This window comes from Pipistrellus kuhlii, unplaced genomic scaffold (genome assembly GCF_014108245.1).
Source record: "Pipistrellus kuhlii isolate mPipKuh1 unplaced genomic scaffold, mPipKuh1.p scaffold_m20_p_2, whole genome shotgun sequence".
Lineage (NCBI taxonomy): Eukaryota > Metazoa > Chordata > Mammalia > Chiroptera > Vespertilionidae > Pipistrellus > Pipistrellus kuhlii.
The window spans coordinates 84,672,468-84,699,904 of NW_023425515.1; the positions used below are offsets into that span (position 1 = coordinate 84,672,468).

General features: G+C 35.8%; 1 long non-coding RNA gene across 1 annotated transcript; it reads right to left on the bottom strand.

The window, feature by feature from the left end:
- On the bottom strand, positions 1-27,150 carry LOC123652779. The gene is made up of 3 exons (XR_006742273.1): positions 26,985-27,150; positions 15,256-15,267; positions 1-13 (listed from the first exon to the last, which is right to left on the bottom strand). It is a non-coding gene; the product is annotated as an uncharacterized LOC123652779 (long non-coding RNA).
- Positions 27,151-27,437: the final 287 nt, after the last annotated feature.

Genomic DNA, 27,437 nt, shown 5'->3' on the forward strand with positions numbered 1-27,437 from the left:
ATACTATTAACAACTAAATTCCTACAAGTGTACAACCTTCCAACACTTAATCAGGAAGAATAAGAAGGCCTAAATAGATCAATAACAACTAATTAAATGGAAACAGTAATAAAAAAGAAAAACAAACAACTCCCAACAAATAAAAATCCTTCATCAGTTGGCTTCACAGGTGAGTTTTAACAAACATTTAAAGAACAAACACCTACCCTCCTAAAATTATTCCAAAGTATTCAAGAAGAGGGAACACTATCAAGCTTTTTTATGAGGCCAAAATAATCCAAAATTAATAAAGACCACTTAGAAGAAAAAAATTATAGGACAATATCCCTGATGAAGATAGTTACTAAAATCCTCAACAAAATATTAGCAAATTTTGTCAAATAATACATTTAAAAACCATACACTATGACCAGGTGAGATTTATTCTGGGAATGCAAAGCAGGTACAATATTCACAAATCAATAAATGTGATGCCTCACATAAAATGAAGGATAAAAATCACATGATCATATCAATAGATGCAGAAAAAACATTCCACAAAATCCAGCACTGATTTTATGATAAAGAAAGCTCAGAAAAGTGGGAATATAGTTATCATACCTCAATGTAATAGATGCCATATATGACAAACCTATAGACAACATCATATTCAATGGACAAAAACTGAAAGCATTTTCCTTAATATTAGGAACAAGTCAGGGATGTCCACTTTCACCACTCTTATTCAACATAGTATATGGAAGTCCTAGCCACAGTGATCAGTCAAGAAGAATAAATAAAAGACGTACAAATTGGAAATGAGGAAATAAACTGTCATTATTAGCAGATGACATAACAGTGTATGTAAAAAACAAAACAAACAAACAAACAAAAAACACCTAAAAGCTTTACCAAAAAAACCCCCAAAACTATTAGATATGATAAATGAGTTTGGCAAAGGAGCAGAATATGTAATTAACATCCAGACATAAATGACAGTTATAAACCAATAAAGAACTCTTAGAAAGAGAAACTAAAAAAAAAGTCTAATTTATTATTAAAACAATAAAAAACGAAATACCTAGGTATAAAGGAGGTAAAAATCCAATATTTGGAAAACTATAGACCATTGAAGAAAGAAACAGAGAGGAAGATACAAATAAGTGGAAGCAAATATTGTATTCATGTGTAGGAAGAATTAACACCACTAAAATGCAATTAACATCACTACCAAAAGCAAGTTATGGATTCAACACAATTCCTGTTAAAATATCAATGGCATATTTCATAGATCTAGAACAAATATTCCAGAAATTTATATGAAACCTAAAATATACTCTAATAGTCCAAAGGATCTTAAGAAAGAGGAGCAAAATCAGAGGGATCACATTAACAGATATCAAACTATACTACAAAGCCAATGTAATCAAAACAGCCTGGTATTGGTACAAGAATAAGCATATAAATCAATGGGACAGAACAGAGACCCAGAAATAAACCTATACCATTATGGTCAAGTTCTATTTGACAAAGGAGGCCAGAGCATACAATGGAGTAAAGACAGTCTCTTCAACAAATGATGAATGGAAAATTGGCTATGTACATGCAAAAAATGAAACTAAACCATCAACTTACACAATATACAATAATAAACACAAAATGGATAAAATACTTAAATAAAATCACAAAACCATTAAAATCCTGGAAGAGAACATAGGCAGTAAAATCTCACACATTGCACATAGCTGTTTGTTCACTCATACATTATTCTATCACAAATAAGCGAGCTGGACAAGACATCTTAGTCAGCCAGTTAGTTAGGAGTCATCTTTATTGCATGCAGGTTCAGAGCAGATTGCCTTTGTCAAATTCTGAACAAACACCGGAGGGAATATTTCCTTTTTATATCCTTCTAGTTCCTTGTGTAAGACAGCTTGTAACCTTTAATACATATCATATCTATACAGACGACGTGTAACTTTGAGTACATATTATATCTATATAGACACCTGTAACCTTAGATGAACAAACACTTGGCAGAATATGTGAATTAATATCAGTATCAGTGTATCAGCCCCTTTAGATGGCTAGCTTGCAAGGTCAGACAGTTGTTTATCTTTTCTATTATTTAAGCTAAAAATATGTATTTTTATAGAATAAGAGACTATCTATAAATAACAGAGTAGTTCAAACAGCCGTTTTAAAACAGCAGTTTTCCAAAGGAGGGACCACCATGCTTTGATATCTCTAGGGACAAGAGAAACAAAGGAAAAAAAAATAAACAGATTGGACTACATCAAACTAATAAGCTTTTGCACAGCAAAACAACTATCAACAAAATGAAAAGGACCTACCTGTATAGGAGAACATATTTGTGAATGATATATCTCATAAGAGGTTAGTTTCCAAAATACTTAAAGAACGTACACAGCGGAACACCAGGAAAACAAACAATCAAATTAAAAAATGGACAAATAACCTAGACGTTTTTCCAAAAAGGACACACAGATGGCCAAGAAACATGAAAAAATGATCAGTCACTAATCATCATAGAAATGCAAATTAAAACAACAATGAAGTATCACCTCATACTTGCCAAAATGGCTATCAGCAATAAATCATCAAATGACAAGGGCTGGCAAGGATATGGAGTAAAGGGAAGCATAGTATACATGGTGGAAATGCAGACTGGGGCTTCCACTATGGAAAACAGTATGAAGTTTTCTAAAAAATTAAAAATGGAAGGGCCACTTGAGTCCCACTTCTTGGAATATATTCTAACAAACCTAAAACACCAATTAGAAAGACTATATGCACCTCTATGTTCCTAGAAGTGTTATTCAATAGCTAAGCTCTGGGAAGAGCCCAAGTGTCCATCAGTAGATGATTGGATAAAAAGATGTGTCACATTTATACCACAGAATACTAAGTGGCTGTAAGGAAGAAGGATCTCTTACCCTTTGTAATAGCATGGATGAACCTGGAGAGTATTTTGTTAAATGAAATAAACCAGTCAGAGAAAAACAAGCGTCACATAATCTCACTTATACATGGAATCTAATGGACCTAATAAACTGATGAACCAAATAGTTCCAGAGTCATGGGTGCATAGGAAAGACTGACAGATCTCAGATGGGAGGGGTGTTGGGAGAATGGAAAGAGATTAGCCAAAGAACATATGTGTATATATATATATATATAGCCCATGGACACAGACAGTGAAGATATTGGGTGGTGTCGGGATTGGGTGGAGAGGGCCAAAGGGAGGAGAAAGGGGAACATCTGTAATAGTGTTGATAATGAAGGGGAAAAAAAAAAAAAAAAAAAAGCATGGCCCTAACCGGTTTGGCTCAGTGAATAGAGCATCGGTCTGCAGACTGAAGGGTCCCAGGTTTGATTCTGATCAAGGGCATGTATCTTGGTTGCGGGCACATCCCCAGTAGGAGGTGTGCAGGAGTCAGCTGATTGATGTTTCTCTCTCATCGATGTTTCTAACTCTCTATCTCCCTTCCTCTCTGTAAAAAAAAATCAATAAAATATATTTTAAAAAAAGGCATGATAGGATGAGGAAAATTTGACAGTGATACTTTGAATAAGTGAAGTTATTTTTAGGATTGTTTCAGAGATAATGCACACCTGTTTCCAATGTGAAGGCAGAAAAGAATATATTCCTATATATTTATACATATGCATACACTTATATACATATACATGTACATATACATATTTATATGCATATCTGTGTGTATACAAAACCTGAAGGCAATATAAATTTGTTACCCATAGACATCCTGTACTGGTTTGTTGTGTCTTAGTAAATACTAAATTATACCGTGGTTGTTACGTTCTCTATAGTCCCAGAAGCTTAAAACATTGTAAAATGTTGATGAAAACATTTCTTTATTCCCAAATTTTACATCTATCTTCTTTCCTCCATGAACTGACTTTTGAGTAAATAATACTTATTGTGTAACCACACACAATACTAATTTATTTCTAATTTGTAATATTTCTCAGAATTTTCAGCAAAGTTTCAAGTCTTAAGAAAAAAATATTTTAGAACTAAATCCTGCTAGCATTTGCCATTTCTATTTTACATATAGATTTAAAAAACTTGGGGGAGGCTGGGGAGAGGTCAATGGGGGAAAAAGGAGACATATGTAATACTTTAAACAGTAAAGATTTTAAAATATAAAAGGTTAAAAAAGCCTACTATATTATATTGATTACAATATCTTGACTAAAAATGTGGAAAAAGCTTTTTAAGTAAAATAAATGCATAATGAGTGGATTTGACAATTGGAGGCAACTGGAAGCCATTCTCATTAAAACTTTTAAACATTCTGCAGAAATATCTTGAGTAAGAATACCAAAATTAGGGCAAAGACTATGCAGTTTTGGGCACACTGTGTAAAAGGGGAAAATTACTTCAAAAGCATATTAAAATACAAATTCCTCAGAGTCTATGGGTACCCACTAACTTAAAAATTCCGGGAGGTAGCCGGGACCGGTTTGGCTCAATGGATAGAGCGTCGGCTTGGGGACTGAAGGGTCCCGGGTTCGATTCCGGTCAAGGGCATGTACCTTGGTTGCGGGCATATCCCCAGTAGGGGGTGTGCAAGAGGCAGCTGATCGATGACTCTCTCTCATCGATGTTTCTAACTCTCTATCTCTCTCCCTTCCTCTCTGTACAAAATTAATAAAATATATTAAAAATTCCGGGAGGTAGACCTTAAAATATAATATATATTTAAATGGTAATTTCAGTGATTCTTGTAAATAGCACCTAAAATTAATGCCAGATTTTTATATGATGAGTTGTAGAATAATCACAAGGTTTGATTCTTGGGATTATTGTATATTTTAAATAATATGAAAGATACTTTATAAATATAAGTTAAAATACAGAAAAATTCACTAACAAGATACAAATTTACAACAAGAGAGTTTTATTTCTTATTTATTGGGTTGATTATTTTTAAAATTGTTAATATGCCAAATATTATGTCCTAACTTTCTATTTCAGGAATATTTTAATAATAAAAATAAAAATCATTATAAAGGCCTGTTGAAACTGCATATGCATATATATAGATTTACACACACACACACACACACACACGATTAGAACATCATGTGGCCATTAAAATGATATAATAACTTAATTGAAGTTGCAATGCAAAATCCAAAACATCTATATATATAAAAGGCTAATATGCAAAGTGTCCCCTTGGGAGTTCAACTCGAAGTTTAAACACTCACTATGATATGCACTGACCACCAAGGTGTGGTACGGAACATGGCAGGAGATCAGTGGTAGTTGAGCACTGAGGGAGCCAGGAAAGGAGGAGGTGGGGAGGTGAGGAACTTGATGGGCCCTGATCACTTGCCAGGACCCTACTCTTGCATGAGTGTTACAGAAGAGAATATATTACCTGTGCATGAATTTTGTTCACTGGGTCTCTAGTGTTACAGAAGAGAATATAGTATGTTTACATTTACATTTTAAACACATATAATTCTAAACTTTTTAAATAGTTAAATGTCTGGAAGAAAAAAACCTAGATGTTCATTGGTGTTTTTCTTTTACTGTTGAGTTTTATTTTTAAATATTTATATGGATTTTAAGAGAGAGAGAGAGAAAGAGAGAGAGAGAGAGAGAGAGAGAGAGAGAGAGAGAGAGAGAGAGAGATTGAAACATTGATTTGTTTGATTGCCTTCTATATGCACCCTGACTGGGGATCAAACCTGGGCATGTGCCCTGACCTGGAATCTACCCAGTTACCTTTTGGTACATGGGATAATTCTCAATCAATTGAGTCACATTGGCCAGGACTCAGTTTTATCTTTTTTATTTTGCTTAATTTAAAATAAGCACTTTTCCTATGTTGTATATGTGAGTGTTTGTATTTTATTACCTACATAAATGAGAGAATATTGCTAATAACAAATAATTACATGCACTTAGTCCTTCTTTACAACTGTTTGAAATGACTTACATATATTATTCAATTAGATCTTTATGTAATGCTGTCTTAATGCTATTATTAAACAGGTAGCTCAGAAGATCAACCCAGGTAAGAAAAGTTTCATTCCCAAAATTTCACAGCTAGTGAGTATTACTACAATAAAAAGGATTCTGAATTATATAAAGGCAATAAATTAAAAATATTTTTTTCTATTTTAACTTACTGCTTATATAAACTTTTGTTAGTTACAGAGTTTAGCAAAGTAGGTTTACATTTGCTCATATGGAAAAGGATATGCAGGATATAATTATTATAATAGCCTTATTAACTCAAAACAATGCCACATGTCATAGTAAACCTACTTTTGCCCATTTTTTAAAGCATCTGTTTTTTAAATCATGTGAATGATAAAATGAAAATATAAAAATATATTCTTTATTATCAACTGTTTTCAAAGACATTCAGACTAATGTCTGCTTGATTTAATATTTATATATTTTCTCTTTCTATATCACATTACTATAATATATAAGAGTCTACTAAAGATAGGTAGCCACCTCCAGATGCTATCAAGATAATTCAAAATGCAAATTCGTTTTCAAAATCAAATGTAGAAGATTTAATGCAGATGGAAGAACCTTATTCCCCCTTTTTTGGTTGTTTTTTAAACATTTACTTCTTTTAAGCTTGTGTATGTTTGTGTATTTTTATCTCCATTTTGAAGAAAAAATAAAAAAAGGTTATTAAACAGATTTTAAATGAATTGTGAAAGGCTAAATATGCTTTATTTGGGGATATTTATAACATATTCTTGGCTGACATTCAGAGAGTCTCAGTGTATGGGAAGAATGAAGTGAAACATAATACAATTGCTTAGACTGCCAGGACACTTCAAAAACAGAACTATGGGAGAGTGAAATTTCCAAAAATGTCAAAGAGAAGAAACAGTTGGCTGTTACAAAGAGTACAATTCTAAAGTTAAATAGCTAACACTTATCTTGATTTTTTCAGCTGCCTGCTTAGCGGTATGGTTTTCATAGATATCTTCAACTAAAGGAGAAGACAAAGCTGAGCATTTAACTAGCAGGTTATGTTTTTTGGTTAGATTGTTTTAGTCTACAAAAAAATGTAAAAAAATTTAAGAGAATATTACAAATTCTAAAAGCTTTTCTTTGCTAGTTCATTTATTTACTTTAACCCAGGCACTGGTCTTAGTGCTGGGGACTTAAAAAAAAAAAAAAAAATGATGCTTTCCTTTTAGGGGATCACAGCTTAGCCAGAGAGAGAGAGACAGAGAGAAAACTTTTTGTTTAGTTTTATCCAATCACAAACAACAGTAAAAATAAATATCAATAAAATGATAGGTCAGAAATAGGTGTTTGTAGGTTTATTCTGTGTGAATCGCTCTTTTTCTTGGAGCAGTTATGGATAAAGGTGAATTGAGTACTCCCATGATACAGTGTGTAGACCTGCTTCTTAGGAAGAAGGAGGATCCATCCCTGAGGACTTACTTGTATGCCGTGATCCAGTTTGGAAGGAGGCAATGGTCATATTGTGATAAGCGCAGGTTCTTCCTGCCTGGCTGCCTTCACCAGCACAGCTGCAAGAGGGATTAGAACAAGTGGGGAGCATTTTGTGGATCAACTCATGAAATTGCACAATCATTTTAGTAGGCATTGTAATATTCATCCCTGGTACCTAGATTTACTATCTTCTTTGATTGCATTGAACAAAAATATAATACAGTGGTGCCTCACACAACGAACTTAATTCGTTCCAGGAGCAAGTTTGTTATGCGAAAAGTTCGTTATGTGAAACGTGTTTTCCCATAACAATGCATGTTAAAAAAAATAATTCGTTCTGTAGCATAAAATATGCTAAGATGACATAAAAAAAGATAAATTTTTTGTTATTATTTTTATTTAGATACATCTAAAAACATAATTTTTTAAAAAAAAAAAACACACATTTTTTAAATTTTAAGACAGACTAAGCAGAGTCTACCAAATCTTGCACATCTTCATCCATTTTCTGCTTTTTGGCCGATGGTTTCATGAAAAACCTGTCCAAAGTCGTTTGTTTTTCTCTTTTCTCCAACATCTGCCGGAAATAATGGACAAGAGTATCGGAGTAAAGATCGTTGATCCTGTTTGCTTCAGCTGAATCCGGATAGTGGGCATTGGTAAACTCCTGAACTGCTTTCCATTTGACCAGGATGTTCTTGATGTCAGCAGTTGGGATTGGTTGATTGTTTGATTGTTGCTCCTCGTTATCAGATGACGCTTCCCTTTGAGCATTGTCCTGTTTAATTTCAACAGAAATCACCTTCCTGCTTTTTTTAGAAGCCATGATATAAAAAAAATATTGAGTTTAACTTAAAAGGACGACTGCCGTGATACGTGCGTGATTTAATTCGTAATGAAGAACGATTGCCGCGATACGTGCTTAAGTTAAGCACAGTGACTAACGACTGCCTGCAGTGCCTGCGAGGAAGGATGCAATACATCGGCAGCAATCGTGGAAGCTCTGGCGAAGCAGTCGTGGAAGCTCGGGCAAAGCGGTCGTGGAAGCTCAGGCGACTTCGTTGTGTGAAACGAAGTTCGTTGTATGAATCATGAAATGAAGTTCGTTGTGTGCAGCGTTTGCTGTGTGAGGCGTTCTTTATGCGAGGCACCACTGTATATTGAATGCCTACAATTGTTAAGCATTGTTCTATGCATATATAACACAATGGTGGACAAAATAAATAAAGTTCCTGTTTCACAGAAATAACATTCTAAGGTGAATAGAAAATAAGCAATTCCATAATGTGTTAGGTGGTAGTAAGTACTATTAAAAAATAATAATAAATAAAAATAAAAATAAAAAAAGGCAAACCAGGGTAACATGGTCAAAAGTGAAGATATAAATATAAAATGCAATTTTATTTAAGGTGCTAAAGGAGGTTTCTATAATAAAAATAAAACTTAAAAAGATCTGGATGAATTGGTGAGTGGAAAGATTGTTTGGGAGACTATAGCCCAGACAGAGGCAAGGAACTTCCAAACTTTCCATGGGACAGTATGCTTGACTATTTGAGGAATGCAGAGAGACTCATGGATTGACAGAACAAGGGAGGTCATGAGAAATAGCCTCAAAGAGACAGACCAGAGGTCAGAGGAACATCAAACATTACGATCTTGGGCATTTTTCTAATTTTCTTCAGAAAATGAAAATGACAGCACCTGCTGAAAATGGGGCATTAGGAAAATATAATTATTAAATCCAATGACTCGAATAAATGTAAGTTTTGATAGAAAGTATTGCTTTCAAGTTCTTAAGATAGCAGACATGCTTGGTGAGTATATGATTGGGTGATATATTAATTTTAATTCCATTACCAATATAACATTGCTGTCCTCATGCTAGTAAAGAAGAGAAGGGGTACACATATTTATTGTTTATTTAATGTGTGTATATAATTACTTAGTGCACACACACACACACACACACACACACATATATATATATGCTAGATTTTTATTATATGACACTACTATGAAATTCCTGGCAGATAGTTCTTACTGTGTACATGCAAGAATATCTCATGGATATGTATCTAGGTGTGAACTTGTTAGATCGTAACTCTTTGCTATTATTAGATTATCCTATATAATAAAAGCTTAATAAGCATACTGACTGACCAGCGAAATGACTGGTGGCTATGAAGTGCACTGACCACCGGGGGGCAAATGCTCAACTCAGGAGCTGCCCCCTGATGGTCAGTGTGCTCCCACAGGGGGAGCACTGTTCAGCTAGGAGCCAGGATCATGGCTGGTGATCTCAGCGGCAGTGGCAGGAGCCTTTCCTGCCTCCACATAAGTGCTAAAGACCCTTTGGAGGATGTACATCTGATGGCTTAGGTGCCTCCCCCGCCACCCTAGTGCACAGTTATCATGCACCAAGCCTCTAGTCTTTTCTTAAACAGATATTATTTCTTTTAATATAGTCATATTTGCAAATGCATCTTTTATATTTAGTTTTTTTTCTTCAGACTATCTTAAAAATAGGACAAAATAAAAACAAACATTTTTGCCTACCTTGAGATTATAAGTAATATTTTATATACACAATACTGTTATTTGTATTCTTCTGAAATCTTTTAACATTCTATCTCTTTTAGAACTTTTTAGTATAGTATAGTTTAAAATCAGGGAACATAACACCTTCAACCTTGTTCTTCTTACTCAAGTTTTCTTTGGATATTTGAGGTCTTTTGTGATTTCATACAAATTTTAGGATTATTTTTTCTATTTCATATAAGGATGCCATTGGTATTTTATGTATAACAAATTTGAAACCACTTATTATTTGTGTTAGAGTTCAACATTCTATGGTCCAGTTTTTATTCAACTCATTGAATATGAAAGGTATTGTCAAAATGAGATACAAATCAAATAAACCAAATTCAAAAGAGATATTAATAAAACAGGATCCCTGCTTATTAGTCTCATGATAGATCATTAGATCTGAGCAATGTAGCTTTTCATTGGAGTGGGTCATAAGAAACCAATCTTGTTGGGGTTTGTCTACCCATGGGGAAAAATGACTTTAATATGAATCTAACATTAACCTTTAGCATTAATTGTGACTTTTGCTTTGTGTTTCTTCACTTTAAATCTGAAGTTAGAAATTAGTTTTAATGCACAAATGTAAATATATATTTTCATGTAAAATATAATGTATATGAGAGAGTCAGTAAAATTGGGAACAGGGAAGTTAGATAATAGTTTTGTCAAGTTATATTTTCTAAAAAATTAGTATTTAATTAATAACTATGTTTAAAAATTTTAACTTGGCTCCACAATCAATATTTGAAAACCAAGCTATCATTTTAAAAATATATATATATTTTATTGATTTTTTACAGAGAAGAAGAGAGAGGGATAGAGAGTCAGAAACATCCATGAGAGGGAAACATCGATCAGCTGCCTCTTGCACACCCCCTACTGGAGATGTGCTCATAATCAAGGTACATACCCCTAACCGGAATTGAACCTGGGACCTTTCAGTCCACAGGCCAACGCTCTATTCACTGAGCCAAACCAGTTTCAGCCAAGCTATCATTTTTGAAAGTTGACTCTAAAGTTAAGTAGAGCTTAGGTCATGAAAACTGGCAGCCCTCAAGTTTGTGTTACTAAGACATACACTTAGAAATGAGTTTATCTTGGTTGGAAGTCAACAGTGCTCACAAGGGTCAGAAGATGTTGGGATACATTGCTAAGGATTTGTCTGGCTAAGATAGACTTTTGGTAGCATTCAAATGAATTTTTACTGAAATGTATCATATCTAGTTTATTTTTATAAAAAGATCTCTGGAAATTTGATTCTTCTTTTTCCTATCTATTTAATTGCTAACCATATTGTTTTTGAGGAAAATAGTTTCTTTTTCTTGAATAAACATAAGTTAAGAAAAATATATTTTCTCACCAGAAGTTTAGAAGATTTTTTAAACCACTGCTTTTCTTTCCAAAAGCATCTCAAGAGACAAACATCAAGATGGTTTTCATGTGTTTGAAAGATATACGTAGATTTTAACTAATAAATAAGGTGTATGAGATAGCACTACTTCTAGAATGCAAAGCATTGATTAGTTATTTCCATTTTCAACTTTATACATAACAGCACCATAAGCTCTTACATTAGTATGATTACATTAGGATAGAAGAATAGAAGTTGCGAGGGAGGCAGTGTTGGTGAAAATAATCTCACCAATGAAGAACATCACTAGTTTTCTGTCTTTCTTTGCTTCTCTTAGCTAAGGTTGACATTTTGCTTTTGCAAATCTCATTGTACCAACCATAAGTTTAAAAATTCATGCAAGAAATATATAGGCAATAAGCAGAAATACTCCAAGCAATTAAAGGAGAAAAGTGAATTGAAACCTGTATGAAAATATCTAAATAATCATATTACTAGTCTGTATTAAGGTCATTATCAACAAATGAATGAAAAGGGTAAGCTTCCTGACAGACTTAATTATAACTAGGCTTTTGATTATTAATATTGTATGCCAGTGCCTAGGTTATAGAAAGATTTTCACATATATAGATATAATTTTTCAAAGGATCTCTATAATTCTATAATTAAAAAAACAACAAAAAACAAAAACACAACACTTTTTTGGGGAGAGGGAGCAGGGGAACTAACCTCTTATCAGATGTGTCATTGGCAAATTCTCCCACAAAGTGGGCTGCTTTTCCATTTTGTTGATGATTTCTTTTTCTTTTTAAAATATATTTTATTGATATTTACAGAGAGGAAGGGAGAGGGAGAGTTAGAAAAATCGATGAGAGAAAAACATCGATCAGCTGCCTCATGCACAACTCCCACTGGAGATGTGCTCGCAACCAAGGTACATATCCTTGACCAGAATCGAACCTGAGATCCTTGAGTCTGCAGGTCAATCCTCTATTAACTAGCCAAACTGGCCAAGGATGTTGATGGTTTCTTTTGCTACACAGAAGCTTTTTGGTTTGATGCAGTCCCATTTGTTTATTTTTTCCCCTTTGTTTCTCTCACCCTAGGAGATGTATCCATGAAAATTCTGGTATGTTAGATGTCTGAGATTTTGTTGCCTATGTTTTTTTCTAAGATTTTTATGGTTTCACAACTTACATTTAACTCTTTTATCCATTTTTAGTTATGGTGTACGTTGTGTATGGTGTATGTTGGTGATCCAGTTTCGTTATTTTTGCATGTAACTGTCCAATGTTCCCAAAACCATTTATTGAAGAGCTCGTCTTTAACCTATTGTATGTTCTTACCTCCTTTGTCAAATGTTAATTGATCATAATGATGTGGGTCAATTTCTGAGATCCTCATTCTGTTTCATCGACATAAATGCCTGCTCTTGTGCCAGTATCAGATTGTTAGATTACAGTGGATTTGTTGTACAGTTTGATATCTGGTATTGTGACCCTCTCCAATTTTTGTGGCTTGGGTTTTCCTGGCAATGTAGGAAGTGAAGCTTCCTGTACACTCTGACAGCCCTGGACTCCACTTAAGGCTACAAAGTTTCAATTACAGAAGATAAGTAAATCCCAACAAAAATGGCAGCATCCACAGAGCAAGCAAGAGGCTTGGGTTTCCCGAGCGATGGAGGAAGCCAAGCTTTCTGCCCTTCCTGGCCTGCCTTGGCCTCTGCTCAAGGCTACAAAGTTTTAATTATAAAATAGAAATAAATCCCAGATACCAGAGCCTCCACTTGCATCGCTAGGGAGTGTGGTCGGCCTGCAAACCACCACAGGCCCCTCTCCCAGGCCACCCCATGCCCCAAGGAAACCCCCATCATGGTCTGGGAAACCCTGCAAGGCAAACCAGCTGGCCCCCACCCATGCTCCAGACCTCTATCCTATCTAATGAAAGAGTAATATGCAAATTGACCATCACTCCAACACACAAGATGGCTGCCCTCATGTTGACCCAAGATGGCCAACAGGGGAGGGTAATTGGGAGGGACCAGGTCTGCAAAGGAGGGCAATTGTGGGTGAACAGGCCAGCAGGGGAGGGCAGTTATCTATTTCTTCTAGGTTATTGATTTTGGAAACATATAGTTTTTCATAATATTCTAGTGTGATCCTTTGTATAGGATGGGGTATGCCTGGGGTATGCCTGGATGGGGTAAGCTAGAAGAGGTCAATGGGGTAAAAATGAACATATGTACTACTATCAACAATAAAGAATTAAAAAACAACAACATAGGTATTAAACTTATGGACCTTGGTCATAGAGAACATGTTATGAAGTTGAACCTCTTTCTATAATGTTGGCTGTCACTGTGGATGATTGCTAGATCTGTTATTTTCCATAGTTTTCAAGTTTTGTAGATATATATACATGGTGATATTTTTCTTTCTTACTCTTTATTTATTTGTTCATTTTAAATATTGTTATTGTTGATAGAATTACAGAAATCCCCAGCCTTTTTTTCTCCATTACCCAGATCCCACCCTGCCCCAGGTCTTCACCAACCTATTGTCTGTGTGCATGTGTAATGCATATATGCATATAAATTCTTTGGTTATTCTATTTTTACCCCCTTCCTTCTGACATTCATTAGTTTGTTCCATGTTTCCATGCATCTAGTTCTATTTTATTCATCAGTTTATTTTGTTCATTAGATTCCTTGTTTGTTTATTTTGATTTTTATATTTAATTGTTGATAGATAAGTATTTATTAAAAAGAACTAAATGAAATGGAATCAATCAAACTACATACTAGATGCAGAGTTCAAAGCAATGGTTATAAGATTGTTTAAGGAACTTAATGAGAGTTTCAAGGAACTTAGTGAGAATTTCAAGGAAATTAGTGAGAACATCAGACATGAAAAATGACCAGTCAGATATTAAGGAAACACTAACAGAAATGAAGAATAATTTACAGGGAATAAATAATAGAGAATCAAGTCAGCAATTTGGAATGTGAGAAAGCAAAGAACACCCAATCAGAAGAGCAAAAAGAATACAAAAATATGAAGATAGTTTAAGGAGCCTCTGGGATACCTTCAAGTGTACCAATATTCACATAATGAGGGTAACTAAAGGGGAAGAGAGGGAGCAATAAATTGAAAACCTATTTGAAGAAATAATAATAGAAAATGTCCCCTACTTGGTGAAAGAAATAGACATACAAATCCAGGAAGTTCAGAGAGTCCCAAACAAGGTGAACCCAAAGAAGCATACACAAAGACACATCATAATTAAAATGTCAGAAGTTAAAGACAAAGAGATAATATTAAAAGCAACAGAGAAAGACAGTTAGTTTACCTACAATGGAGTGCCCTTATGACTGTCAGCTGATTTTTTAACAGAAACTTTGCAGGCCAGAAAAGAGTGCCAAGAAATACTCTAAGTGATGAGTATCAAGGACCTACAATCAGGATTACTCTACCCAGCAAAGCTACATTTTACAATTGAATGTCATATAAAGAGCTTCACAGACAAAAAAAAAAAAAAAAGTTGAAGAAGTTCATCACCACCAATCCAGTATTACATGAAATGTCTTTATATGTTTTTAAGTAAAGAACAGCCTACTATTAATTTCAGACTTTTAATGGAATCTGATATCACTTCACCCACCGAAAAGTTTTCGGTGGATGAAGTGCAAAGGTGTTAGCAGTGTATTTTGACATATATTTACACTCATGCAAGTGGTAGCATGATCAATATCTAAACTCCCAGTTGCTAACTCATCACCTAGAAAAGACAACATAAACATTTTTTGTCATTTAAAAAAGTTTTATCTGTTATTAAATTTCACTTAGACTTAAACATTTCTCTTTTAAATCTGATTTAATTTGTTCAGCAAAATGTGTTTTTAAAAAAATATTTTTGTTGATTTCAGAGAGGAAGGGAGAGGGAGAGAGAGACAGAAACATCAATTATTAGAGAGAATCATTGATCAGCTGTCTCCTGGAGGACCCACACCAGGGATTGAGCTGCAACCCAGGCAAGTTTTCCCTGACTGGGAATTGAACCATGAGCCCCTGGTTCATAAGTTGATGCGCAAGCACTGAGCCACACCAGCCATGCCATGCACAATGTTTTGAAGATTCATCTATGTCATTATATGTATAGTTGCTTTTTTTTTTTTTTTTTTTTTTTTTTGCTTAGGTATATCACATAATCTGGATAAAAGGTAAGCTGAGGGATAGAAAATTTTACAAATTTATTTGAATAAAAAATGTTTCACATTGGACAGCACCAAACCTGTCTGGTTAGTAGTGCTCCCCAGAGAGAAGCCTGGAGAAATATTTTTACAGGTTTCTTCACTAACCAAAAGGAGAGGTTATCTTTGAAAGCTTTCATAAGCCTAACTGGAGTAAAGAGAATCTCAGCATTCCATAAGCTTTTACAAAAAAGTTTTTATGAAAGACCTACATTGGTATCTGTTTTTACTAACAAGAAGAAATCTAAAGATTTTTGCTTTTATGAAACACTATTATTGTACTAGTGCTGGTACATGTTTTTACTAACCAAAAGTGTGGTGAGCATTTTGCTTTAAAGAAAAATTTATTACTTTACTAATGCAGACCTTTTATAAAGCAAAGTGGCTTAAGGTAGACTTTCAGAAAGCAGGGTATATTCATGTAGAGAAAATGTGGTAGCAATGAAAGAAAATTATTTTATTGGCTGTAGCTTGGTTGTCCTTAGCATTTTGGTTTTGTAACCTTAAGGCATTTACAAGCTGAGATTTGGGTTTGCTTATGTAGGTTACTACAGCATTAGAACTACCTCAGTCTAATAGTCTCCTGATCTAGATAATTTAATATTTCAATTTACTTATTTATCCTCTGTTGATGAATATGTAGGTTGTTTCATAGTATTGTCTACTATAGAAAATGCGCTATGAACATTCTTATAGAATGATATTTATGAATGAAAATATACTTTCAAATATACTCAAGAGTGGAATGTCTGGATTATTTGGTAAATTATACATTTAACTTTCTAAGAAACAGCCATGAGGTTTTTCAATGTGGAACCATTATCCATTCTCTGAAGACATATATGAGAGTTCAGATTTAGCTATTGACTTTCAACATTGGATCTTATTAATTTAATTTTTAAATATTTAGCTATCTACTGGGTGTGTGGTAGTATTATACTGTGATTTTATTTTAAATTTGTCTGATGATTGATGGTATTATTATCTTTTAATGTGTTTACTAGCCATTCATGTACGTGTCTGTTGATTTTTCCCCATTTTAAGAGTTGCTTTCTTGTTATTTATTTGTGAGTTCTTTATACAGTTGACCCTTGAACAACACAGAACTGAACTGTGGAGGTTCCTTTTACATAGACTTTATACATATCCCTGGTTTTTTCTGTGGATTGAACTAACCACGATCAAAAATAGTATTTTTAACCTACAGTTTGGAACCCACATGTGTAGATAAATCCTGTGATTAGGTTTATGTTGTTATAGGAACAGTTAATTCTGAGAGAGAGAGAGAGAATTTTTAGTGAGAGTGGCCTGATCAGATGAAATCTTAAAGACATTAGAAGTGTGAGAGGAGTTTGACATGAGAAAGAATGACAGAGATCTTTATATTTGGCTGCAGAGATAAAGGAGTAAATGTGGCAAGGAGGGAGACTGGCATATGTGGCCTAAGAATGGCTTTCATTTGATAAACTGTTAGAAAACAAGCTTAGTTCATAACCATAAGGAATTTATTTCTTCCACAGCCATGTGAGCTTAGAAACAAATATTGAGCTCTAGATGACAAAACTGTTATGCTAACATCTTGATTTTGCTCTCATGAGGCCCATACCATGTCTAAATTTCTGTGCTAAAGAATTTTGAACAAAAGCATGGGCATTATTATGAATTTGTGATAATTTGTTTCACAGCAATAAAATATAATATTCCTTTAAAAAAAATAAAAGATCAAATGAGTTATTTAATTTAAAAAGGAAACATTTTTGTAAATGTGAATCCCTCAACATGTAAAAAAAAACACCTAACAATTTATAATTCATATTGCTTATCACATCAACTCACATTACCTTAATATTTTTGTTTAAGATTTATTATTTCAAATGTCAGTCTTCATACATCATTATGCTCTTAAAAATCATGTTACAGAAAAGTGAATAAAGGAGTATGTTTTGTTTAAATGATAATAGATTAAAACATGGCCTATTTAAAAAAAAAAAAAAGTCTTTATTGTTGATAGTATTACATAGATCCCCCCTCTCATTTCTTAAAATGGCTATTCTTGATTTTATAAATATATACTGAGCATTTAGATACGTTTCAATTGACATAATGCTAAGGATAAAACAGTGAATATGTTATGCAATATCTATAATCTCAGACACTTATATGTTAGAGATGAGAACACAGTCAGTAAAAAGGAAAGAAATGGATGACAACTTAGAAAGTTCAACAAAGGCAATAGCCAGAATAATATGAGAGTGGCAAAATGGGGTTATTTAGGTTGCATATTCAGAGAAAGTCTTTCTAAAAACTTGACATTTAATAGAAAATATGAAATGATGCAAATATCAGTCATACAAGAAGCTCGTGGAAAAATTACCTTGTTGTTTTCAGAAAGAATACCTGAATAAGGACGTGAAGGCAGGAATAAGTTTGCTGAGAAAACATAGGCCACTGAGGCCGCAGTGTAGAAAACAACATGGCGAAGCTGAGTTTAGCAGACGTTGAAAATAGACAATATGTAGCTTTGCCTCCAAAAATAAAGAATTAGAGTTTAATTTGAAGTACAGTGGAAAGAATGGTCTTAGGTAAGGAAGAGGCATGAATTACATTTTTTTCAGAAGATCATTTATCATATTGCTAGTGAATCCATGGCATCTTAATATACTGTTTCAAGTTTTATACACACTTTTTAAAATATTTTCTCTGTTTTATTGTCCTTTGATTTTCTTTCTTTTTCTTTGATACTCCATATTACACCTTTGTTAGATTTTCTTTGCCTGTTATACCTCAAATATAAGGCTTGAGAAAGTATAAATAAAAATCCATGATCTATTTACAAAATATTAAATAACATCAAAATAGCATATGGACTTACAGTAAGACTTTATGTTATAAATACAATAAATTATTTTTGCTTTTTATTAGCACTTCAATGTCTGTGTTACACCTCTTGTGAAAAAATATCATTGAAGGAAATTAGAAAATTGGTATTCTGTAAACTTTCTCTAGGATATTGAAAGTACTTAAAAAAAATCTTGATCCCATTAGTAAAAATTATAAAGAGGGAAGAAATATGTTTGCAAAAATTCCAAATATCCTATTTAATATCAGTTATAGTTCAAAATAGGTTAGCTGTATATTATTATCTGACTCAATGAGTTATGTTTATTGACTAAAATTATACAATGTAAAATATAGTTTTTAATTAGAAATTGCAACATTACTGTGACAATGAAAAGTTTGAATGTACTAGAGGGGAGACAATTATTGGATGAGTGACATACAGACACCAGACTTAATTTTCACATAAGGCCTCTCACACCCACTGACAGCATCGAGTGGTCAGGGCCAACGCCGGGCGCCACCAGGGGGAAAACCTTGGTGTGCAGGAACAAAGAATTGTCAGCAACTATTAGAGAGTCTCTCCCTGATGGCAGCAAATGACTCCCGCCTTGGTCTGGCTCCCCCACTCACCTGCTCCACCATCCTGCCGTGGCTGATGCCTGCCATGTTCTGCGCTCTGCTGCCTGCTGCTGATGCCTGCTATGTTCCACATGCGTCCCCCTGGTGGTCAGCGCACATCATAACGGCCAGTTGTTCGGTTGTTCCACTGTTTGGTCTATTTGCATATGAACATTTTATTATATATAATTACTCTGCTGTTACATTAAAGAACCAGTATATATGGTATAATTTAATCTTAAAAGCCTATAGGCTCTAAATAAGAAGACCTGGATTCAGATTTTTGTTTCATTACATACTAGATTTGTTAATTGGAGAAAATTGCATAGCCACTTCATGCCTCAGTTTTCAACTTTATGAAGTAAAGGAGAGTGTCTATCTTCCAGATTTAGATGTAAATTATTTTAGATTAATAGGTATATGAATTGAGAGATGATAGATAGTAGATAGATAGACAGATTTTATTTAATATGGCATCTGCCAAAAGCTAAACATGTAATAAATATTTATCATTATTAATAATACCATGTGACTATATGGTTTGATCTTTACTAATTGCATTTACAGAAGTGTGGCTGTTGATGTTAAAGAAAACAAAGCAAATCCTTTATTTTTGCTCATTAACAAATTAAAAAATAATAAAAATAAACCAGTTTTGATCATTAATAAATAGCAGTGACACTGTTATTCTATGAATCAGAGCAAGGCATTGTAAGTAAACAATAACTTAGATATCCTTTTTTATCCACCTAAACTTGTGAGAATCCAACATTTTAAAAAAATCTTGATTAATGCCTTAGAGAACAAAGTATAAGCCAAGGATAATTCATTGACCTGACAAAAACTACAGCAAAAAGAGAAAAAAAGTCAATGGGATTTGGTGATAGTTTATCACTCACGGTGACTGGGTTTATCTGTGGGCCAAAATCAATAATGTTAAGAGAAAAAAAACAAAAACACATTTAGGTAGAAGAATGGGCTGAATGTCTTACTAGTTAGTATGTCTATCTGATTTTCTTTTACTTATTTTTTTTTTTAAATCCAGCATATTATTCTTAAGGAGGAACTTAAGTATTAATATATGAAGAATATAGTTTATCTTTAAATGATGACAGAAATAAATTAAAGGCAATTTCTCGTCAAGTCACTAAAATATCTAGTCATGCTTGTACTAGTGAATTAAAGTTGACAAGATATTTAACTACATTAAATAATGTTTAATCTCCTAATTATAATTCTGTTATACATTTCCCATAAAAAATCATACATCAATTGGATTTTAATGAAAATTTTCATTATTTTTTTCTGATGATACTTATTCAAAATAATAAGAATAACAATCGTTACTGCCTATGTAATTTTAAAAATTCTGATTGAGAAGATCATCTTGTTTTTGTCACAGTTCTATAAAAGCTTGTAGAAGACACAAGATGTCTGGGCCATGGATGCAAGAAACTTTATTATAATACAGCGATAATGGTAGCCAGAGTATCAGCCCTTTGGGTGCAGTTACTTATGTCCCAATTTGCACAGGGGAACAGCAAGAAATCCAGGTGATATCTGCATGCACGATGCATTACAGCAGAGAAACCCTGAGCTTAGGAAATGTAGTTTTTTTTTGTGTGTGTTTTTTTTAATTTTAATTATGGATACTAAGCAAATCTACCCTCTGCTATGAAGGGGGGAAATTTTCTTTAAAGGCTGTTTGCTATTCAAAACATTCTTGTAAAGATAGTCCAAAAATAAGATCAATCAGTACTTTTCTTCTCAAAATTGTATAAAAATGTGAGGGCCAAGGAAAATTGTTCTTCAATTGTTCCTTAATTAGTTTCAAAATATGGGCCAATTGTTGGGTTCAGAACCCAAGTGAGCTGCTGGCCAAGTCCCTAGTAGAATTCCCTGCAGCACTATGCAAAGCATATACCAAGATGATTCCAAGAGTCCTTTTCCAAAAGACCTATAACTATCCCCCAGCCCCACCCCCCGGCCCAATCAAGACATGTTCCCCGTTTGCCATTGGGAGATTGAAGCCTACCAGCTGGGGGGAGGAACCTATAATTCTGTTATACATTTTCTAGAGGTGGTCAGTGCACCTGACAGCAACTGGTCAAGAGGTTGTTCTGCCATTTGGTCGATTGCATATTACTTTTTATGTATACAGATGTGTTCCAATCCTTCCACTTCCAGGGAAAGGGGCAAAGCAGGGTTGCTGAAAGTGATAAGGGAGGCAGCAGGGTGAACTTTTATTTTCAGGGGGAAAGGAGAGTTTTTTCCTGATGAGGGGCTTCAAAGGATAGCAGCCTACTCCTGTTGCCCTATGTCTCCAGAGACAGTTTCTGGTTGGCATCTGGCAAGACAGAGCAGTTGCAGATGCAGGACTGGGAGTGTCTTTCTGCATGCAGCCCCTGAAGAGTCTCATTTGGCCAATGAAAGTTTGTTCTAACAATTTATCCTGGAAACAGGCTGCTGGTGGTCTGGGGTTAGGAGGGCAGAATGCATGTGGGGCAGGGCAGGTCAGGAAGAAGTATAGGATAGAAGACTAGAGGTGGAGGAGAGAGAGGGTGAAATATATGTAGGCAGGGGGAGGGGTAGGGACTGGTGCAGGAGAGCTGGGATCAGCATAGGAAGGCTTAGAGGTACTGCTGGAGCAAGAGGGACCAGCAGATGCCAGAACAGGGGAAAGGGTCTACGGAATCTGGTGGGGTCCGCTAGAGTGAGTACAAACTAAGTCCCCTCCCCAGACCCTGCCATCCCAGGTGGCTAGTGGGAGGGTTTTGCAGTGAGGTGCTGAGTTCCCTACATTTTGTGTTTGAGGATCCAGAACATGTGGATAACACTCACCCCTGCCACCTTCGTTGAGGTGCTGCCATTTGGAACACATTTGCAGACACATGAATTGTTTCCAATGCTTTTTAATCCACTCTATTTCCTACTTGTCTCATTTTTTATTGAAAAGACAGATTCTGCTGGTGTGTGTTCCTTTATGGGGGCAGCAGAGTGTTCTCCACGGGCAGAGATCCAATGAGAGACAGATAAAAGGCCCAGGGAGACATGGGGAAGGAGTAAACAGGATCAGAGAGCAAGGAATAGGGAGAGACAGAGGCAGAGAACCCAAGAAGGCAAAGGGAGGGACTCAGCCCTAAGGGAAGATCTAGTGTGCTGAGAAATCCTGCTTCAGTTCAGAGGATCCTTCCATCTCCAAGTAGGGCCCCTGAGGCTGAACTTGCTCTCCTCTGCGCTCTGGTTCCCTTCAGCACAGATATGACTGAACTGGCCTCAGGAAAAGGGCTGGGAGGATGTGGAGGGGAATGGACTGAGTATGCAGGAACAGGTTAGCTGAGGGCTAGGGATCTGAGACCAGACAGAGAGAAAGTGGAACTGTAGGCATTCCCTCCACACCTTCTGTTTTTGAACGAAGCCCAAATCCTGAATCCTGTGCTACAGCTCTGGAGAGCGGTGGCCCTGGCCTGCTGTGCTGCCTAAAGTGAGTGCCCTAACCTCTCTGAGCCTTGGCTGTGCCACCTGCAGGACAGGAGGGCTGGTGGCTGAAGTTCAAAATGGCTTGGGGGGTGAGGAGACAGCTTGGTTTAGGGCAGTGGTCGACAAACTCATTAGTCAACAGAACCAAATACCAACAGTACAATGATTGAAATTTCTTTTCAGAGCGAAATTTTTTAAACTTAAACTTCTTCTAACGCCATTTCTTCAAAATAGATCTACCCAGGCCATGGTATTTTGTGGAAGAGCCACATTCAAGGAGTCAAAGAGCCACATGTGGCTTTCTCGAGCAGCAGTTTGCCGACCACGGGTCTAGTGGTTTGGTGGTTACATCAAAAATCCCTTGGCCTTTGCCCTGGGCTTATGTAGGACTTGCACAGATGGGAGAGCCAGGCGCTATCACTTCTTTGCTTTGAAGATGAGAACCAGTTCATCCTCCCCCTCGCTCACCTCGCCACCCTTCCTCTCCTCCTTGGTGCCTAGGTCTCCTGAACCTTCCCAGGGGCCAGTTTAGAGATATGACAGAGGACACACAAAGACCCCCAAGCCAGCACGTGGTGCTGTGTAGACAGCTGGGCAAACCATACACATCACAGGGTGCTGTGGATGGGGATAGAGCTTCCCGGCCTGGTGAGAGGGCTCATTGGCTGATCAGTGGCCAATGGGGACGTACACCGCAGGCATAGCTTCCAGGCCCAGAGTCCTTGAACTGAAAGTCTGGGATAACTAGAGCTAATTAATTACATGTGTGCAAACAGCCACAGTGGAGGCCACGGCCAGTCACCCCTCCCCTGGCCTCTCCCCTGCGATCCTGCCCCAGCAAAGGGGCTTGGCTGGCACAGCTGGGGCTGAGCCCCTGGGGGAAGGGCACACAGACGGAGAGCCCCTGCGGCCCAGAGGCTGGGTGAGCCCTCTGCCTCCAGATCACCTCCCATGATTACACACTCCAGCGCGTGCTGTGGTCCGGGATGCCAGGTTGTGACCCGGTTAGGATTTGGACCGGAACTTGGTCTGAGCTCCCCGTGGCCCTGTGCTGAGCAGCCCTGGCGGCATGGGCCCCAGCATTTGGGTCCTTAGGTTTCTGTTAACTTGGCCTCCTGAGCATTCCTGTCTCTGAGGAGAATCCAGACGGGGCTCTCCTTGTATCCCGCCGTGGGGAGTGCCTGCCTGGAGCTGAGGCTGCAGGTGAGGAAGGCACAGAGTCTGATTCTTGGCTTTTAGTGATCAGTTGGTCTGCCGGGATGCACCACAGGACCCCAAAGGAGTTACTTTTATTTGCACGCCCGTACGGTGCATGCCACCTCTGAGACACGGAGTCCAAGGAGAGAGGTGTGAATTCCTCATGTGTGAATGAGGCTTTACACTTTGACCTGCTAGCCTGAGTCAGTGATCTAATTTTGTGGTTTCAGGAGGCTTTGACAGGTTGGGTTGGAGTGGTGGCAGGGTTTTATATTTCTATAGAGGCCTGGGGCATGGGCGGGGTCCCTATCAGGGTGGGATCTCTACTAAGCGGTGGGCCGGCTGGGGGCTGGTACTGAGGGTGATTTTCCTGCTGTCTTCACCCCTGATCAGGGTTGGGGGGGAACTAGTAGAGGGTGGCACTGACAGGGGCAAGGGGCCACAGTCATTCTGGTCATTCTGGTCATTACCCTGTAATGGTCACTGGGCTTTTATTATATAGGATAACAGGAAGGGTGGACAATGGTAGCCATGAGAATGCAACTCACAGATCTTCAACTATAAGGAGAATAATTTGCCAGGGGCCCAGTTCCCATAGTCTGAAATCCATGATTGTATTTTCACTGGGACCACACCTCTTCTTCGTCATCTCTAAGCTCTGAGTGAATTTGGTTGCATGTCCAAATCTCAAGCGACAGAACATGTCTGTTGAGTGACTTTGGGTCGAGAACTCCCTGATGATCTTGTTAAACTTTTCTTGGATGAAATGACTGTCTAGCTTGCTTCCACCCGATCTTTTTCCCCCTGTACTTCATTGTCAAAGTCCTTTTGGGCTGCTGTAATAAAACTACCACAGACTGAGTGACTTAAAAACAGACATTTACTGCTCACAGTTCTGGAGACTGGCTGAAATCAAGGTGCTGGCAGATTCAGTGTCTGGTGAGAGCCTCTTCCCCCTTCAGAGACAGCTGCTTTTTTCCTGTCCTCGCATGCCAGGAAGGGCCAGGAGCTTTCCAGTGTACTTTTTTTCCTTGGTGCACTCATCCTATTCATGAGGGCTCTAACCTCATAGCCTCATCTCCTAATATTATCACAGTGGTGGTAGGATTGCCTCATATGGATTTTGGGGGAATACAAACATTCAGTAAGCATTCACCCAGGGTTAGATTTGGACAGCTATATGCCTGGCTCTGCCAATCTTATCCTATTCCCTCCACAGTTCTTTCACATGTATGTCCCATAATAAAAGCCATATGTGTTCAATCATTAATTGGGTCATGACATCCACTACTCAGAGATCGGTACTAACACAGTAATTACTATTATTAGCAGCTGTTAAGTACACGCTAAAGTTTTCCTCTTCCTTTAATCACATTGACTCAAGATCAGGAACTAAAATATCTGCAAATATCTTTTAGCTGATTTTAAAAGTTTTCCACTTTCTTACCAAATTATTGATCTCACTGTTTTCTGAAGATTTCTGAAGTTTCTATAAATTCTGACACAGCAGCTGACAGGGCTGTACTTTCTCTAATCATGCTTAGGTATCTCACCTAGAATATTCCCTTTTATACCACAAAACTGCATTATATTTATATGTGTATGTGGGATATTGATACTTAATATTTCTTTCTTGTTTATTTCTGGTTTGTATTTCAGGATTTTAGGCTCATGTACTTAAATGTTTATAGTATACTTTGTAAAGAATTGTTATTTATTTTTTAAGTGTTTGGTAGAAAACATTAGTAAAACTATCTGGGTCTGGAGTTTCCTTTGTGGAAAAGATATTAGTCTCAAACTTAATTTATTTCAGGGAGCATCTTTTACTCTAAAATAACTGTCTGATCTTGATATAATAAATTAAACTTTCTTTTCATCATGGATAGCCAGACACAGAATTTCCCATCCATTTCATTCTAATTTATTAGTGCATTTTAATTTATAGTGGGTTTCTTATAGATAGCATGTTGTAGAGGCTTAGTTTCTTTAAATCTAATTTAAGAGTCCCTGCCTTATAATTGGCTTGTTAGACTACTTATATTTAATATGATTGTTGATGATTAGGTTTACATTGCCCATCTTTCTAGCTGTTTTCTATTTGCTCTATTTGCTCTTTGTTTCCCCGCCACCACCCCACTTTTTTAAAATCATCTTTTGGTTTAATGATAGATTTTATTTCATTTTTCCTTTTGTTGGCTTGTTTATTATCATTAATTCTTTTTTCATTATCTCCTTTTAATGGTTAAAATTCATAGTATACATTTATATATTATCAAAGCCTAACTTCAATTAATATGATCTTAATTCATTCATTTTATAATCTTATAATAGTATATTTTTTTAATTTTTCCAATTTTTTCTTTGTGTCACTCTTATCATATATTTTATTTCTACATAGCTTATAAACCTGCTACATTGTCATCATTTTGTCTATAAATTTCAAATTTAATGAGATATTAAAATAAAAATATAATTATTTTATTTTTGCTCACTCAATTATCATTATCATTGAACTTTTCTTTGTGTAGAATCAGGTTTGCTTCTGTTATTATTTATCTTTTCCTGAATGACTTCCTTTAAAGTTATCTGTACTGTTGGATTGCTGGTGATGAATTATTTTAACTTTTATATATTTGTAAAAAGTTTTATTTTTCCCTTATTTTTAAAAATTACTTTTGCTGGTTAGAGATTTATGAGTTGACATTTTTTCAATTATTTAAAAAATACCTTCAATATGTTGCTCTATGATCTTGTAGTTGTTTTGTTTCTGTCCAGAATCATGTTGTTATTTTCATGTAGTGCTTATTTTAACTCTAGCTGTTATTAAAATTTCCTCTTTATCACTGGTTTTAAGCAATTTGATTATCATGTAGCTATTGATATCTTCATGAGTCTTATCCTAGGGATCCACTTGGCTTCTTCAATGAGTGGTTTATTAATTTCCATCAAATTTGAAGCATTTTTAGTGTTTTTTCTTTATTGAAATAAATTTTTATTGATTTTAGAAACAAAGGGAGAGGGAGAGAGATAGAAACATTGATGTTGAGAAGAATTTATCATCTGCCTCCTGCACTCCCCATCAGGGGACTGAGCTGGCAACCAGGGCATGTGCCTTAACCAGAAATCAAACTGGTGTCTTCTTGGTTCATGGGTGGATTGGATGCTCAATCACTGAGCCACACAGGCTGGACTATATATACTAAGTGTACAAGTTAATAATGCGGGTTTTTTCAATAGATAGGGTTACACATATGTTGATATATATGCAATTTGATATGTATGCTATTTTGTTGTATTGACAACAAGCTTCAAAATTTCATATGTAAAATTTGCTGAAGGTGTTAATATCATAAATATTTTAACACTTTAAAATGTCAAATTTTGTGCCAAAAAAAAAGAGCATTTGCAGGAAGTTTTAATTTATTACTTTATTTTGAAGAAAAATGCTGCCAAATACTTTGGGAAGCTTATGGTGAACATGTTCCATCTCAAGATACTTGTGAATGCTAGTTTAAATCTTTAAAAGTAATGATTTCCATGTGAAAGACAAAAAATATCCAGGTCAACCTGAAAAGTTTGAAGACCAACAATTATAAGCATTATTGGATGAAGATGCATGTCAAACTCAAAAGCAACTTGCAGAA